The following is a 15,804-nucleotide window of genomic DNA, read 5'->3' on the forward strand; positions in this document are numbered from 1 at the left end:
CTCACCTTTGGGAGTTTGTGCTGTTAAACGTTCAGAAGTAAAAAATACCAATGCTAAAATCTCTCTTGTTTCAGAATTGTCCACCAGAAAACTCGACTTACTTTGCATCAATTTTTGCTGAGTTTTTTATTTTAATATCTGGTGAGTTTTTTCAAAATGAGCTTTGTTGTAGAGTCTGGGTCTTCTGCCAGCCTCCCTGCTGTTATATGTCCATTCCTTTTCTTGATGGATTGAAGAACTATAAGTCTCACTGCTGGAACCCCAATCAATTTTTAGCAATTTTTTGAAAATGGTTGGAAAAAAAAAACCCAGCAGGAGTAGTACTGTACTGTTACTAAGTTGTTCTTATTAATATTGGCAACTTCCAGATGTAGGAACAATTCCCATAATTCTTAAGTAAAATAAAAGTAGAAGTAAATGTGAGGTAGCCAAGGAAAGATGTATGTCGCTCTACTTTAGCTTTATACATCATTCTAACCAACATCCAACACGCTTCCAATACTTGAAGGGCCTGTCACAGGAAGAGAGTGTCAGTTTACTCTCCATAGCATACGGAGAGCAGGATAAGAAGTGATTGGTGGAAGCCTGTCAGAGGGAGATCCAATCTGGAACTAAGGAGAAGTTTCCTGACAGTGAAAACAATTAACCAATGTAACAGCTTGTCTCCCAGAATTGTGAGCTTCATTGGAAGTTTTCAAGAAGAGATTAAACATTGTCCAGAATCATCCAGGATGGTATAAGGACTCCTGATTTGGGCAGGGAGTTGGAGTAGAATATCTCCAAGGACTCTTCCAAACTTATGTTTCTATGAAGACTTAATATAAGGTTTGAGCCTAATCAGTAACTGATTGCAAATTGTCACATTAGTGAATTTAATTCCATAATTACAATAATGTACCTAAATCTCTGCCCCCTCTCTCTCCTTCCCTTCCCCTCTCCTTCCCTCACCTCCCACACAGAGGCCCAACTATGGCTATAGATGCCTACAGGTCAAAACTTTCTGAAAAAATTGCAATTTTCTTTGGGTAGAGTGAATGTTTGCATGTCAAAATGTTGAACTATACCACTGACATGTGTTAGTCACAGATTAGAATAGTCAACAAATATTACTTAATTTAGGTCATCTTAGTATGTTAGCTTAGGTTGAACTGACCCAGAATTGAACTAGAAAATTGTGAGTTATATATTTGACATTTATATATATATATGCATACACACACACACACAGAGGAATGGAAGACTCAAATTGTTTTTATATGTGTGCATATAAAATATATTATTTTAGTAGATATTTCAGAATACCACCAACAGGAAATATTAAACAAAAAACAAAATTGAAAGATAGAAATAAGACAGAAAAGAGAGTTAAAGCCTTTGTAAATTAATTTAACATACCAAGGAAAGATTATATCAGTGTATCATATTAATATTTCTTATAATAATTTGATATTTCAAAATCATTAAGATCAAATATTAAAAAGTTAACCACAATACGCAGTATAATATGAATCAAAAGTCAGAAAGACCCTTTAATGAAAGTTTATAACAACATTATTATTTTTTTATTTGGCTCTTCAGACAAACATGATTATATCAAAGAAACCCACATTTTGAATGAAACAGGAATTTATTAGAATTGTGATACGTAAATGGTTTCCAGGGTGAATTAAATTCTGGGTCAGATTTGTTTTTCAGATATGAAGTTATTTTTGACATTGATGCATAATCTCATAGTTTAGTTTATTGCTTTTCTTTAGAACAATGGCAATTATAGTTATTTCCTAATTGGCGTAAGGTATTCTGGCAGCTGTTATCATATACAGATAATATACTTTATAGGGATATAAGGTTTAATGAAGCTTAATAGAAAAATAATTTTCAGGAAAGATAATTCAATTTTTAAAATATTTTTCGTTCTATGATCAATTACCTTCCAAAACTGTTGGACTTTACAGCATGTCAACCAATTATCAAAGGCACCTGACTTGATTATTACACATCAACAATTTAAAAAAAACGAATTATGTATTTTGGCAGTCGACACAATAGGAATATGCCAGCAGCAGAATATCTTGAACTTTTTCATTAAATGTAATATTCACAATGAATTTTCAATGTCTTCCACTGATATTCATATTGTTGCATTAATTTGTTTAATTTAATCTTTGAATTAAAATGTGTACAATTTATTATGTAAGACACAAATATGTTCTTTTCTGCTTTCAAAAAGAAAATATTAATAGTCCAAATCACAAAAGTCATATAATTGAAACTGACGTACTGAACTTTAAGAAATTTTGAAGCTGCCTTGTTCAGTAACCTGCTCTTTTTTCTAGCCATGTGCACATAATTACATGGAAAAACAAACTAAATGAAAAAAACACACAAATAAAACTGTGCAGCCTTGCTTTTCAGGCAGCTGGCAAAGCAAGAAATGAATCATCAGAGTTTGTTTTGTTTTATTTCTTAACAAGTTTATAACTCTAACAGTCGGAAGACTTTGTGGAGAAATTGACTTACTGCATTTATATTTAGACTGTTAGAACAAACAACTTCTAAGATTGGTTTTAGATTGCAAGATATGGAAAAAAAGATTAAATATGTATTGGCATCTAAATCAAATTACACAATAATCTTCATTTTATTTTCATGGCATTCAGATAAACTAACTGTATATATGCTCCTTTTATGTCAGTCCTAATTTTTAGTGCAATCAAATATTGTACAGGTAGTCCTTGACTTACAACATTTTTTGGGTGACCATTCAAAGTTACACCAGCACTGAAAAAAGTGACATAACCATTTTTCACACTTATGACTGTTGCAGCATCCCATGGTCGTATGATCAAAATTCAGATGCTTGGCAATTGACTCACATTTATGACTGTTGAGTGTCCTGGGGTCATGTGATCATCTCTTGCAATCTTCTGACAAGCAAATTCAAAGGGAAAGCTAGAATCACTTAACAATCATGTTACTAATTCAACAACTTCAGTTAATTCACTTAATGAACGTGGCAAGAAAAGTCGTAAAATGGGGCAAAACTCACTTAACACATTTTCCTCCTAGCAACATAAATTTTGGGCTCAATTGTGGTTGTATGTGGAAGTCTACCTGTAATAGGATTGTATTTCTCTTCAGTTCTTTATTTCATTCCACAGAATTCTTCAATGCTTTAACAAGCCTCTTCTGTTAATCCAATAAAGAAACATTTTCCAAGTAATTCTCTTGGCCTGTCATTTGTAATTCTACTTTTAGGATTTTCTCTTACCAGATAAAATGTGTGTCATATCTGTCATTGACACCTTTTAGATATAGCCCATATATAGAAGCAGACATCATTACTGACCACGTTGATATTGCAGTTACTAATGTCTGGCTCTATTCTTCAAATATCTCATTTTTTAAGCTACAGTATTAACTAACACCAGGAACGTGCTTGTGGTCCCCCCCCCCAATTCTTTTGTCCAGTTTCTAAAAATATTATTTATCTTTTTTATGACTTGTAATAACCAGTGTAGCCATTTTTTTCTTTGTCACAATAAACTGTTTTTTTAAAAAAAAAAATAGTTAATTCCAAAATCTTATAATGATAGTCAACAATCCAAATTTATCTGGACCCTTACTCTGTTTATAACTTTCTTAGGTCAAAATCTTATTTACCTTTTTTCTCTTTATTTCAAATTCTTTTAAGTTCTTAATCTTATGATTAATTTTCTTTTGTTCACATTAAAAATATTCGCCCAATGAAGACTTTTCAAACATTGTTACAAAAGATTCTAGTGTGAAGTTCCCAGAAGATGATCTAATTAATTTACGAGCCTCGAGACAAAGTTCAAAAGAGATCCATTCATTTATTAGGATCAACTTTCTGGCATGTTCTTTTGCAGAGCCAAAACTGATTACGCTTAATTGTGTTTGAACTTTACCCCTCTATCTCCTCCCTTGTGTCTGTGTCATAAATTATATCCACCAACTAAGATGTAGAAATATGAGATCCGACTGTGGCCGAAGGTATGCATGGAATCCTCCCTCCAATGCCAACCTGATAAGAGTCATGGCAATGCTTTACAAGTTGACATCTAGCTTTAAGATGTTTAATTGACAATTTATGAAAGTGATTAGGAAGTAAATGAATTGTGTCTTTTAAAAGGCTCCATCACAATTGCAGGTAAGATGGCTGATCCTGTCATCTACCAAAACTCAAACCAATGGAAAACCACTGTCCTTTGGTCTTCTCACAAAGATCAGTCATCCAGGACACATCTGGGTGACCTCCCATCTTCTTTTTATCCAGAGAGATTACAAAGATCTAATCCGCATAGTCATTGGCTCTGCTTTTGCAAAGCTAACTTCAGTTTGTGATTTATCCTGGGGAAGTCCAAATTTTTAGAAAAACCTACTAAGTAGCTCTTACGGCTAACAATTGGCACCAGTTTGGTAAAGATCATGGTGATTTGTATCTTTCACTAGAAATATGTTGTGTGGGTTATTTCTTGTATTCCAACTATGAAAATAAATCAGAATCAAAATCAGGATTCTTAGGTTGATCTATATGTATTATATACATATGATATGTATTATGTACATCTATCTATCTATCTATCTATCTATCTATCTATCTATCTATCTATCTATCTATCATCTATCTATCTATAAAACACTTGGTACTGGTACTGATAAACCTACCAATCTCACCTCTCAATCTGCTGTACCATGTTTGGGAATAATTTAGCATAGTGAGTGGAATTTTAACACCACGCCTCTGCTCTTTTATACATGTCACAATATTGTATGCAAGTATGAAAGTATTTTAGTTTGTATTGCAATGTTGTGATGCATGTTTTGTCATTTGTCCTCTTTGGCTCCATCTCATGGAAGCCCATGTCCAGTATCAGTGAGAATATATATATATACACAAAGATATTTCAGAAAAATATGCTGTTTTTCTTAAGGTGGCAAGGCCTCTGTTGAGGAAAACAAGATTTCTCTGAAAGTATAGTTCAGTTCTAGGTTTTTAAAAAATGATAATAAAAATGTATTAATTAAAGGGATTTTTAAAAATGCTTCAAACATTTGGATTTATTCAGTATGTGTGAAAAACTGACTGAAGTTAGTATTACTTATTTACTTATTTAAATTTATTAGCTGCCCAACTCAAATGGACTATTTAGAGCAGGGCTGTCAAACTCCCGGCCTGTGGGCAGGATGCATCACACGCTGGCCACACCCACGCCCAGGTTTAGTGAAAGGGAAAAAAGTCCTGATACATCATGTGACACCACCATGATGGCGTGAGTTGACACTCCCGATTTAGAGGACATCCTTTTCAGTAAAGGTCTACTTGATAATATATTCAATTTGAAGAGGTTTTCAATCAACATTTTGAGGGTGAACTATATGATAGAAGAAAAGAGGATTAACAAGCTGGCCATCAAAATTGCTCTCCTGGGCAACAGTGAATAGATACAACCACCATCTGGCCATATTTACCCACAGGGAGGAGATATATTTTGAACCATAGCTATTATTTTTAAATTTGCATCTTCAGTTTCCTGAAGCATCTCTCATCAGTTGAGCCAATTCTGTACTCAGTTTTATAAAGTAAGAAGTTATGCTATTGGAGAGAGGTTGGGGACAAAGGAGAAGAAAGGAATTAGACCAAAATGATGCCATGAACGAAGGAGCACCTTTACTGCTGTTTGGACTTGAAATGCAACTTGGTGGGACACAATGCATAAAGCTAAAATCTATTGCCCTTCAGCTTTTTTAGGGCACGGATATACCCCAAAGGCCTGCCTTTTTCATTGTGCAAAAGTGCTAGACCTTGTTCATGTCTTGGAGTTTGTCCCTTAATCTAAATCACCCCTGATATAGATTAAGTAACAAACTGCAAAACATGGCTGGTTGGGGAATTCTGGGAGTTGAGGTCCACAAGTCTTAAAGTTGCCAAGTTTGGACACCCTGATCTAAATGATTCCCTCTGAGATGTAAGCACTGTTAAGTGGTCTCTCCCTTCTTCTGATTGCAGCCTTCAAACTTTCAGTCACTTTCCTTCCCCACCATCCCACTGTGAATTCAGAAAATCTGATCTACTTTGCAATTTACACAAACCCATCCTAAACACAATGGCTATTTCTTATGCTGCTCTTTCTTAAGTGAAAAAAAGGTTACAATTCTAAAACAGAAAGGAATCCCCATGGAACACAGTGGTGGTTCTGATTATAAATACAGAGGACTGTCCCACAAGAGACCATTACGAGGAAACTGATCAATTAATAATAACATGTGAAAGTGTAATTCCAAAAGTACTCAGAAAGAATAAATAGGGAGTATATCAACATTTTCTCTGATGTATGACTTTACAAATAGTAGCCATTGTACCTTAGTTTAGGCATTCCTTCAAAAGGTTAAAACAAAGGGTTGAATTCCATTATTGACTTTAAATGATAAAAGGGGAAAAGGGGAGCTTTCATGTGAAACAATCTAAGTTTTAAGAGTTGGAAAAATTAAAAGACAGACATAAAAGTATTCTAGGATTCTAGGGAGTTCTGGATTAATATGAAGGAGCTCTTATTAATCTCCTTCTAGTGCAAACAAGTGGATTTTTGTGTAGTTCAAATGGTGGATCCTGCATTGTTGCATCTTTTCAAGCCATCAGTGCAAAATGTGTTCTTAGCTCATGCTGGTAAAGGGTGTCATACTCGTATCCTGAATTACAGTCAGCTTTTGATTTTTGGTGGCTCTAGTTACAAACTTAATTTCATTGAGGGCCACATTAAGGTTGTGTTTGACCCTAATCTTAACTCTCGGGGGGTGGGGGGGTGGAGCATGGCCGGGGGGAGGGGACAAGCATTCTGCCAGTGAAAATGGGCTCCTGATCTTTTTCCAGCTGCAATGGCCTCCTGCAATCCTCTGTCACAGAGGTGGATTACAAATCCGAGCGCTACCGGTTCGCTCATTCTTGCGCGCATGCTCACGTGTGATGCTTCTTACATGCGCAGAAGTGTCCAGGTGGGTGGGTGGAGCTGAACCGGGAGCAACCCACTTCTGCTCTGCCAATGAAAACTGAGCTTGGGGGGGGGGCACACATCCAGCCCCCCTAAGCTCATTTTTGGCTTGCAAAAGTACAGTGGGCCAGTCCTTTGCTGTTTCCAGAGTGGCCTGTAGGCCAGATATAAACACCCCATGGCCGAATCTGGCCCCCAGGCCTTGAGTTTGACACCCCTGCTCTAGATACTTATTCTTAGAGAAAAGCAAATCAGAAGTAAACAGAAGTATAGTATTAATTCATGGTGAGCAAGGATACTTAGTCTTTCAATGAAATGCCTGTTTATTCTAACTTTTGTGTAATACTCAAATTTCAACAATAGCTTGAAATGTTGTTTATTTAGTTTCACTATTATTATCCTTATAAATAACTCAGGGCAATGAACGTTCATAATACTCATTCCTCCTCCTATTTTCCCCACAACAACAACCCTGAGTATAAATCCTTCTATTTCCCACCATGCAGTCAGAGCTAAGGAAGCTTCTTGGATGAGAAGTGAAACGTCTTCAAAGAAAAGCCAGAAAGTCCAGTTGCCTCTTGAAAAAGCACCTTTGGGAAACAACCCTGAGAGGCAGGCTAGTTTGAGAGAGAATGACTCACATAAAGTCCCCCCAGCAGGACTAGAACTCACCTTCTCTGAAACTCTAGACTGGTGCCTCAACAGCTTGACCAAACAATTAAAGACTTACAGTATAATACTATGCAGTATATAAGTCTTATTCGGTTAAATGCACATTTCCCCTTGTGAGCAAGTGTACAACTGTAGCTTAGAGACAATCTGATTTAATAGTTTTACAGTATAAGGTTGATTGTTGATAAGGGAGGGGATTCAGATATTTTAAAATTAGGTGCTTCAAAATAAGATTCAGGGAACATGGAATAAACTTTTAATGGAATAATTTTCTTTGGGAAAATTCATTTGAGGGTCTTTTTTTCAGGTCCAGGGTTATGGCAATAAATACCAATAAAAAGGAAAATTTAAAAAAAATGAATGAAAATAGAATTTGGTTGTAAAACTGACACAATGAAATTATATTATCTTTACTAATTACAAAAGCACTTTCTAATTAGGGAGAAAGCAACTATGAAAAATTAAGTGTCTTTGAGTCCTTTAAAATTAAAAAAAACAATTATAATAGATGTTGATTTAATTATCCAAAGGGATATGAAAATTACCTCAACGTAGGTTGTTCAGATATCATATGGAGGCTAGAAGATAAATGATTGCAATTATTTTTTTAAAATAAGATTATTTGTCTTGCCTATAACTTCTTTCCTTTTAATATCATATTTTACAGAAAAATGCTGGCTCAAAATTTGTATAAACTATGATTTTATTATTATAATTGCAAAACTGAAATCTGTATTTGTGTATATGTGCCTAGATCCAGTCTAGATTTACAGTACTATCAAGTTGTCACTCATGTATAGCTCATTTAATCTACAGTATTTGGATTATCATAGCAATAGTAATGATACAAAGAAATCCCTTCTCAATGTTAATAATTCAGTATATTGATAGCTTTACTGTATAACATGAGAAAACATAGCAGAAGAAGTAACAAATATAAACGTATGTAATCAATGCAGCACACTTACAATAAATGAAAAGAATTTATTAAATATCAGTTTAACTTTGCTGTGATCAATGCCTATTCTTTTGATCTTTTTGTTCTTATTAATAGAATGTTGAATTAAGTTAGATATAATAGGATGAATAATCATGGAGAGATTGCACGTAAATGTGATCTATGATGAATGAGTCATCGTATTACTATTTTGAATATTAATAAAATTGGAAAGAAAGAAAAGTCATTTCAAAAGTATCTTTAAGAAGAAATGTGAGGCATTTCAAACTTGGCCTCCCACTGTTTCTGTCAAAATATATATAAATACATGTTGAGAGCCAGTTTGGTCTAGTGGTTAAGGCACCGGCTAGAAAGCAGGAGAATGTCAGTTCTAGTTCCGCCTTAGCCCTGAAGGCCAGCTGGGTGACTTCAGGTCCGTCACCCTCTTTCAACCCAACTCACTCAGAGGGTGATTGTCCTGGGGAAAATAGGGGGAGGAAGTATGTTTATATTTGAGGTGGAGACCCTTTGAGAGCTGTATGCAACGTAATTTCATTTTAATGTATGTTGATTGGTGTACATTCAAAGTGACAATAAAGTATTCTATTCTATTCTATTCTATTCCATTCCATTCCATTCCATTCCATTCTGTCAGGGTTCCAAATAACATCCAAAATTAAATCAGAGTCCAAGGCAAAGTATTGCTCAAAGTTCTAATTATTAAGAGAGTCATGTTGGCACATCTGGAAAGACCCAAATCTGAAAGCTTCCCGGTTTTCCCCATCCAGTTGAAAGTTCATGATCTTGCCCTCGCACCTACAAGTCCGTCACATGGTCCAATCTTCCACTGCCATGCTGGCAATTCCACGCATCCAGTTCCGGTCAGATGCAGAGGTGTAGAGACAAAAGGTGACCTTGGGTTCTAGAAAGGAATTTTATTTTGACAACAACACATTCTACTCTTTACTATTCCCCCCTCCCAATTCCCCACTAATGAAACAGCATAGTAGAATAGAATATTAGTGTGGCAGGCCAAAGATCCCAAAAGGAACTGGCTGCAGGCCTGATACATTCCATTCTAAATGTTAGATATGTTTGCTGAATTAATAGTAAAAATAATAAATTCAAGATATAAATAATAAGATATATTTATAATAATAGATAAAATCTAACCTTCAGAAAGTTTATGGCAGCAAGGGAGAGAGAGAGACTTTCAGACTGCACATACACCTGAAGGGCAAGTAAGTTATACTGAATTTTCAACATTTTTTCTCCCAGATGATATTTGGGTAATTTTGGTTCATTCACTAAAAATATTTTTGCATATTATTAATGGCATTAATAATTCTCCATTCTCTCAGAAAATATTTAGATAATTCTATGGAGTTGTAATTGAATGATACAAGTTTAGATACGAGTTAATGGAGTGGTTTAGTTTGCTTTCTGCTGACAAAGGTAGTACTATCTTATCTTTGGAGTTGTTTTATGTACATTTTTTCAAAGTTTATTTTTTTCCATTGAAATAATGAGAACATCAATAAAGGCAATATGTTATGTATGAACAGTCAGGGAAAAATAGCTGAAAACTAATTAATAAGCATTGATCTTTGAAAACTGTATTTCAATTTTTAAATAAAAAATGTCTATTCTCTTAGTCATAACAACTAAGGCAGTGAACTTATTGGTCAGAGAAAGCCAAGAAAAACAAATTGGGGAATATATCAGTGAGGATTGTATAAACATACAGAGAAAAATGTGCTAATCCATAGGGTAAAATTAATAACAAAGTATAGCTTCCAATGTTTCTTGGTGACTAAGGCGGCAAATTCATGAACCTGAATCTTGAAACTGATGTTTGGTTTTATGTTTCCTAATCTGCCCCATTGAAGATGAAAGGCAGGCATTCGGTTGGTTCCTTTTATTGTAATAAAGTGGGCCTCCTTCATGCTTCCTCTCCTTGGCAGATTTAGTTTTATATATTCCTATTTGCTCCAAGGTCAATTGTGATTACTTGTGGTGTCAGAAAGCATCCTATATTCCTTGCCTGTGTTGTACGTGTGCATAGAATAGAATAACAGAGTTGGAAGGGACCTTGGAGATCTTCTAGTCCTGCATAGGCAGGAAATCTTACACCACTTCAGATAAATGGTTATGCAATCTCTTCTTAAAACCTTCCAGTGTTGGAGCATTTACAACTTCTGGAGGCGAGTTGTTCCACTGTTTAATTGTTCTAACTGCCAGGAAATTTCTTGTTAGTTCTAAGTTGCTTCTCTCCTTGATTAGTTTCCATCCATTGCTTCTTCTCCTGCCTTCAGGTGCTTTGGATAATAGTTTGACTCCCTCTTCTTTGTGGCAACCCCTGAGATATCGGAACACTGCTATCATGTCTCCCCTAGTCCTTCTTTTCATCAAACTAAACATACCCAGTTCCTGCAACCGTTCTTCATATATTTTAGCCTCCAGTCCCCCAATCGTCTTGTTGCTCTTCTCTGTACTCTTTCTAGAGCAGTGGTTCCCAACGTGGGCCCCACAGGGGGGGGGGGGGCATTTGATTTTTAATGAAGGCAATTTGATCCTTGTTTAACCCAAGTCAATGGCCTTTTAGGCTTCCTCCAAAGTGGAGTTCACTTTTGAATAAAGTAAGAATTATATGTCACAGTGGGGGGCATCAGGATTTTAGAGATGCTTAGGTGGGGCATGGCCAAAAAGGTTGGGAACCACTGTTCTAGAGTCTTAACATCTTTTTTACATCGTGGCGACTAAAACTGGATGCAGTATGTGTGTGTATTCATGTCCAGGTCATTGCTTGGACAAATCCCTGCAGCTTTCTTGACAAGATTTTGCAAATGGTTTCCCACTGCCTCCTTTCTAGGGCTGAGATGAGAGAGAGTGACTGGCCCAAGTTACCCAGCTGGCTTTGTGCATAAGGCAAGACTGCCCCAGTTTCTAACTTAACAACACCATCAAACTGGCTCTCTTGCTTGTGTTACATGGCTGAATAGTTTACATTCATATGAAAATAGAATTTTTATTTTCTTGGCTGTGCTGAGAACAAAATCAAAGTCCACACATTGCTGCAAGTCATAATTTACTTGATTGTGAATAAGCCATAATGACCTTGGATTGATGCTGAGATATAATCCACAGATTATATACATTGCAATTGCAGGGGTCACGTGACACACTAAGCAAAAATCATATCATGGTTTAATGTGTTTCTGAGTGCAGAGATAAGATTTTTCTCAATGTATGAAATTTGGATCCTGCCTCTGAGTAAGCAGCCTGCAGCAGGGTAGCAAAACATTTCCTCCATTCTAATGTGAGAAAGAGAGGAGACACAATTGGATAAGTTATTCCTTCCCTTGTTTACCCTTAATAGCCTGGTTTGTTTCAGGTTTTCTTTTCTCTGTACGCTTATATAGTTTCTTCCTTGTTTTTGCAACTGCCATTCTCTTATAAACACTTTTTTCATCCAAAACCTCTATGATTTCCATGTTTTTTCTCATTAGAATAACTCCATGCACTTACGTATCACACTGTAATTTTGTTCCCAGCATCTTCTGCATCTTCTTTCCTTATGTCCATTCATTCTTTTATGAGCTGTGGTGGTGCAGTGTTAGAGTAGTACTGAAGGCTACTTCTGCTAACTGCCAGAGTTTGGCAGTTCGAATCGCACCAGGCTCAGTTTGACTCAGTCTTCCATCCTTCTGAGGTGGGTAAAATGAAGACCCAGATTGTTGGGAGCAACATGCTGACTCTCTAAAACCGCTTAGGCAGGGCCAATGGTGGGATTGAAATAATTTCACAGCCAGTTTTCTGCGCTAATGATTCTTCTAATAACCAGTTCACCAAATTGCTCAGAAAGTTAATAATGGTTCTCCCGAAGTGGTGCAAACTGGCTGAATCCCACCACTGGAGAGGGCTGTAAAAGCACTGTAAAGCAGTATATAAGTCTAAGTGCTATTGCTATTGCTATTTTGGGAGATTCATCCTTCTTCTAACAGCTTTCAGAAAGGACTCTTATTTTCTTTTCCTCTATAGGTAGTACTCGACTTACAACCACAATTAACCCCAACATTTCCATTGCCGAGCAAGACAGTGTGAGTGAGTTTTGCTCCACTTTATACCTTCAATGCCACTGTTGTTAAATGAAATACTGCAGTTGTTAAGTCAGTAAGACAGTTGTTAAGTGAATCTGACTTCCCCCATATACTGAATTTGCTGCAAGAATCTATGTTGACTCTCTGTCTTTCAGCTATTAGCAGTGCTCAAATAGGATTACGCTACCCAAAAATGTATTGCTTCGAGAAATCCATATAGAATCTCCTCTCTTCAGTTAGGGACCAATCAACTGAGAAAGAAGAACAGCACAAGTAGGTGGCAATCAAAGTTCACAAAACAGTCTGATGGAAAACTAATCACAGATGTTTTCTGTGGACAAGATGACTCAGGGAGATGTAATTTGAAGTCTGAGACCAACTGGAAAAAAAGGTGATCATAAAAGAATGAAACAACTGTCTTTGTCCTCTTAATCCAGTGTTTCTCAACCTTGGCGACTTTAAGTCCTGTGGACTTCAACTCCCAGAATTCCCCAGCCAGCTGTGCTGGGGAATTCTGGGAGTTGAAGTCCACAGGACTTAAAGTCGCCAAGGTTGAGAAACACTGTCTTAATCTGAAAAAAACAATCAAAGCTATGGAATATACCTTTCTCTACACAGCCCTTGTCTAACCATGAACAATATGACATTTATGAAATAAAAAGTTAATTTTACAATTGTGATCATTGTTTCATAGGATTTCTCAGAAAACTCTGTTGTAGCCAAATATTTTGCTACAGACAAAATATTTTAACAGGAGACATAAACCGAGTCTGAACCAAACTGTACCTTATACTATATATTTGAAAACTGTTACCAGCTTTTATTAGCTTTGCCATGTATTGCCAGCAACCATTCTTTATTAACTGACAGTAATTTTACACGTTGCTTTAATAGTACATTCTTATATTATTTGTTTCATTTTCATTCTCACATTTTATTCATAAAACAAGAGCTTAAGCATCCAATTAGATTTATGGTTTGTTTATTTATGGAATTAATGGAAAAGAAAATAGGCATAATTTGGGGTTTTTTACTCTAGAGCAGGGATGTCCAAATTTGGGAACTTTAAGACTTGTGGACTGGGGAATTCTGGGAGTTGAAGTCCACAAGTCTTAAAGTTCCCAAGTTTGGACACCCCTGCTCTAGACTGTCCACTAGTTCAGCGGCCTCCAACTTTTTGGCAATAGGGACCGGTTCCATGGAGAGAGGTTTCTCCACGGACTGGAGAGGGCATGATTTTGCATGCTGCCTGCATCCCATGGATCGGGCTTTGTTTGTTTGTGTGGACCAGTTGCTGGCATGGCGCAGACAGGTGCCAGTCCATGGAGCAGGAGATGGGGACTCTTACACTAGTGTTCCCTTGAGTCGACGTTTGCCACGATACAGCAGCGTGGATAAAACATTAGAATGAAAGGCTGCGCATTTCCAATTTTTGTCCTCAGATGCCCACTAACTCTGCCTCTTGCTCTAATTCATCTTCTAGGGGAGAATCTCATCTGCCATCCTACCCTTAACGTAGACTGTGTGACAAACAGAACTTCTGTAAATGTGCTGCCTTTCTGAAGAAAGAGAGATGAAACTGGGGAAAATAAAATTTCCATAATTCAACTTCTGAGCCTTGCAGCATACAGCTCTGTAGCTAAACGTTTCAGCATCTCTTTCCTCAGGTGAGAGAAAAACCAATTATGAAAGAGATATACAACATCACACACACACACACACACACACACACACACGCACATATATATATATGAATCTTCATTCACGCCAAACACATAGCATAGATTTTCAGCTCCTAAATTAATATGAAGAATTTAAAAATTGGAAAACAGTCTGAAGTTACCCAGAATGTATCACTAGAAGGAAGAATGATGGTCAATAAGCCTACAAACACAGACAGACAAAATAAATTAAACTTTAATTTAAACTTTAATTTAAGCAGAGAGTTACCTATTCCTTGGAGAGAGTTGGAATCCTGAAGCAGAATCCTCTGCCCCTTTGTCCTTAGATCTCCCACAGCCTTGGGAGACAATTCCAACTATTTTAAAGGTTGTTGGAGAGACAGTAGACAATAACATATTGTTTCATTCTTCTGAGTTCTGCACTGGTCTTCAAAGAGTTTGAATCTATGATAAACAAGGGTCAGCTAAACCAAGGCTGTGCTTGATTCCTGTGCGTGTGCTTCTTCCACAGATTGAATTGCAAGTAGAAATGTTGGTAAGTATAAACTGCTTACAGTCAAGGTGCCATCTAGCCAGTGCACCCATAAGAGCAGATAAATGTTAGTTAATTCAGAGCACTGGTGGAGAGTAATGTTAATTTTAAAGTGTTTTTCAACTGTGAAATTAAGAGTTCAGATTGTCATAGTACAGTCTGAGTTCTTCCTTGTGATATCTCATGTTTATCTTATTGGCACCTACTCTGCTATCATTGCATCAGAGCTACTAAGTAATCAAGAAATTCCTTGTGATTGTACTTCATTCTGTAGAATTATGTGATTGATTGATTCATCCTCGCTTGCAGCCGCCAAACAGAGTTTTGATGAGGGAATCAGTAAGTCACTTCCCCTGAATAAACTGACTTACATTCCATTTATATGAAATGTTTTTTTCTTGTATCAGTCAGTAGTAGAAAACTTTTCAGTCTGTATAACAACAGAGCTATAATGATACTAGAAATCAAAATGTTTCATGAGTAAACATATGGAAATAATCACCAGCAGAGAACTGATTCCTAAGGAAGCAGCTAATCTGAAATAAACTGTAAATTGCTTGTCTCGTATCTCTTTTCTCTATGATTTCTTGGAAGACCTGTCATTTCCAATACTTCTAACTACTTCCCCACCCACCCACTATTCATGGAAAATCTATCAGTACTGTTCAAATCATAGCCAACTTAGCATATCAGAGTTATAGTCTGCATATTCAGTATCATGAGCTATAACTAGACTGTAACACAGAAAATTAATCTCTATAATTTTATTGTCCATATATCAAAGAGTTGTCACTGAGAAAACTTCAACCTTGTTGAAAGGAAGTCCTACAAGCAAAAAAAAAATTAACTCACAAACAAAAAGATAATGTTA

Source organism: Thamnophis elegans, chromosome 4 (assembly GCF_009769535.1).
Source record: "Thamnophis elegans isolate rThaEle1 chromosome 4, rThaEle1.pri, whole genome shotgun sequence".
In the NCBI taxonomy this organism is placed as follows: domain Eukaryota; kingdom Metazoa; phylum Chordata; class Lepidosauria; order Squamata; family Colubridae; genus Thamnophis; species Thamnophis elegans.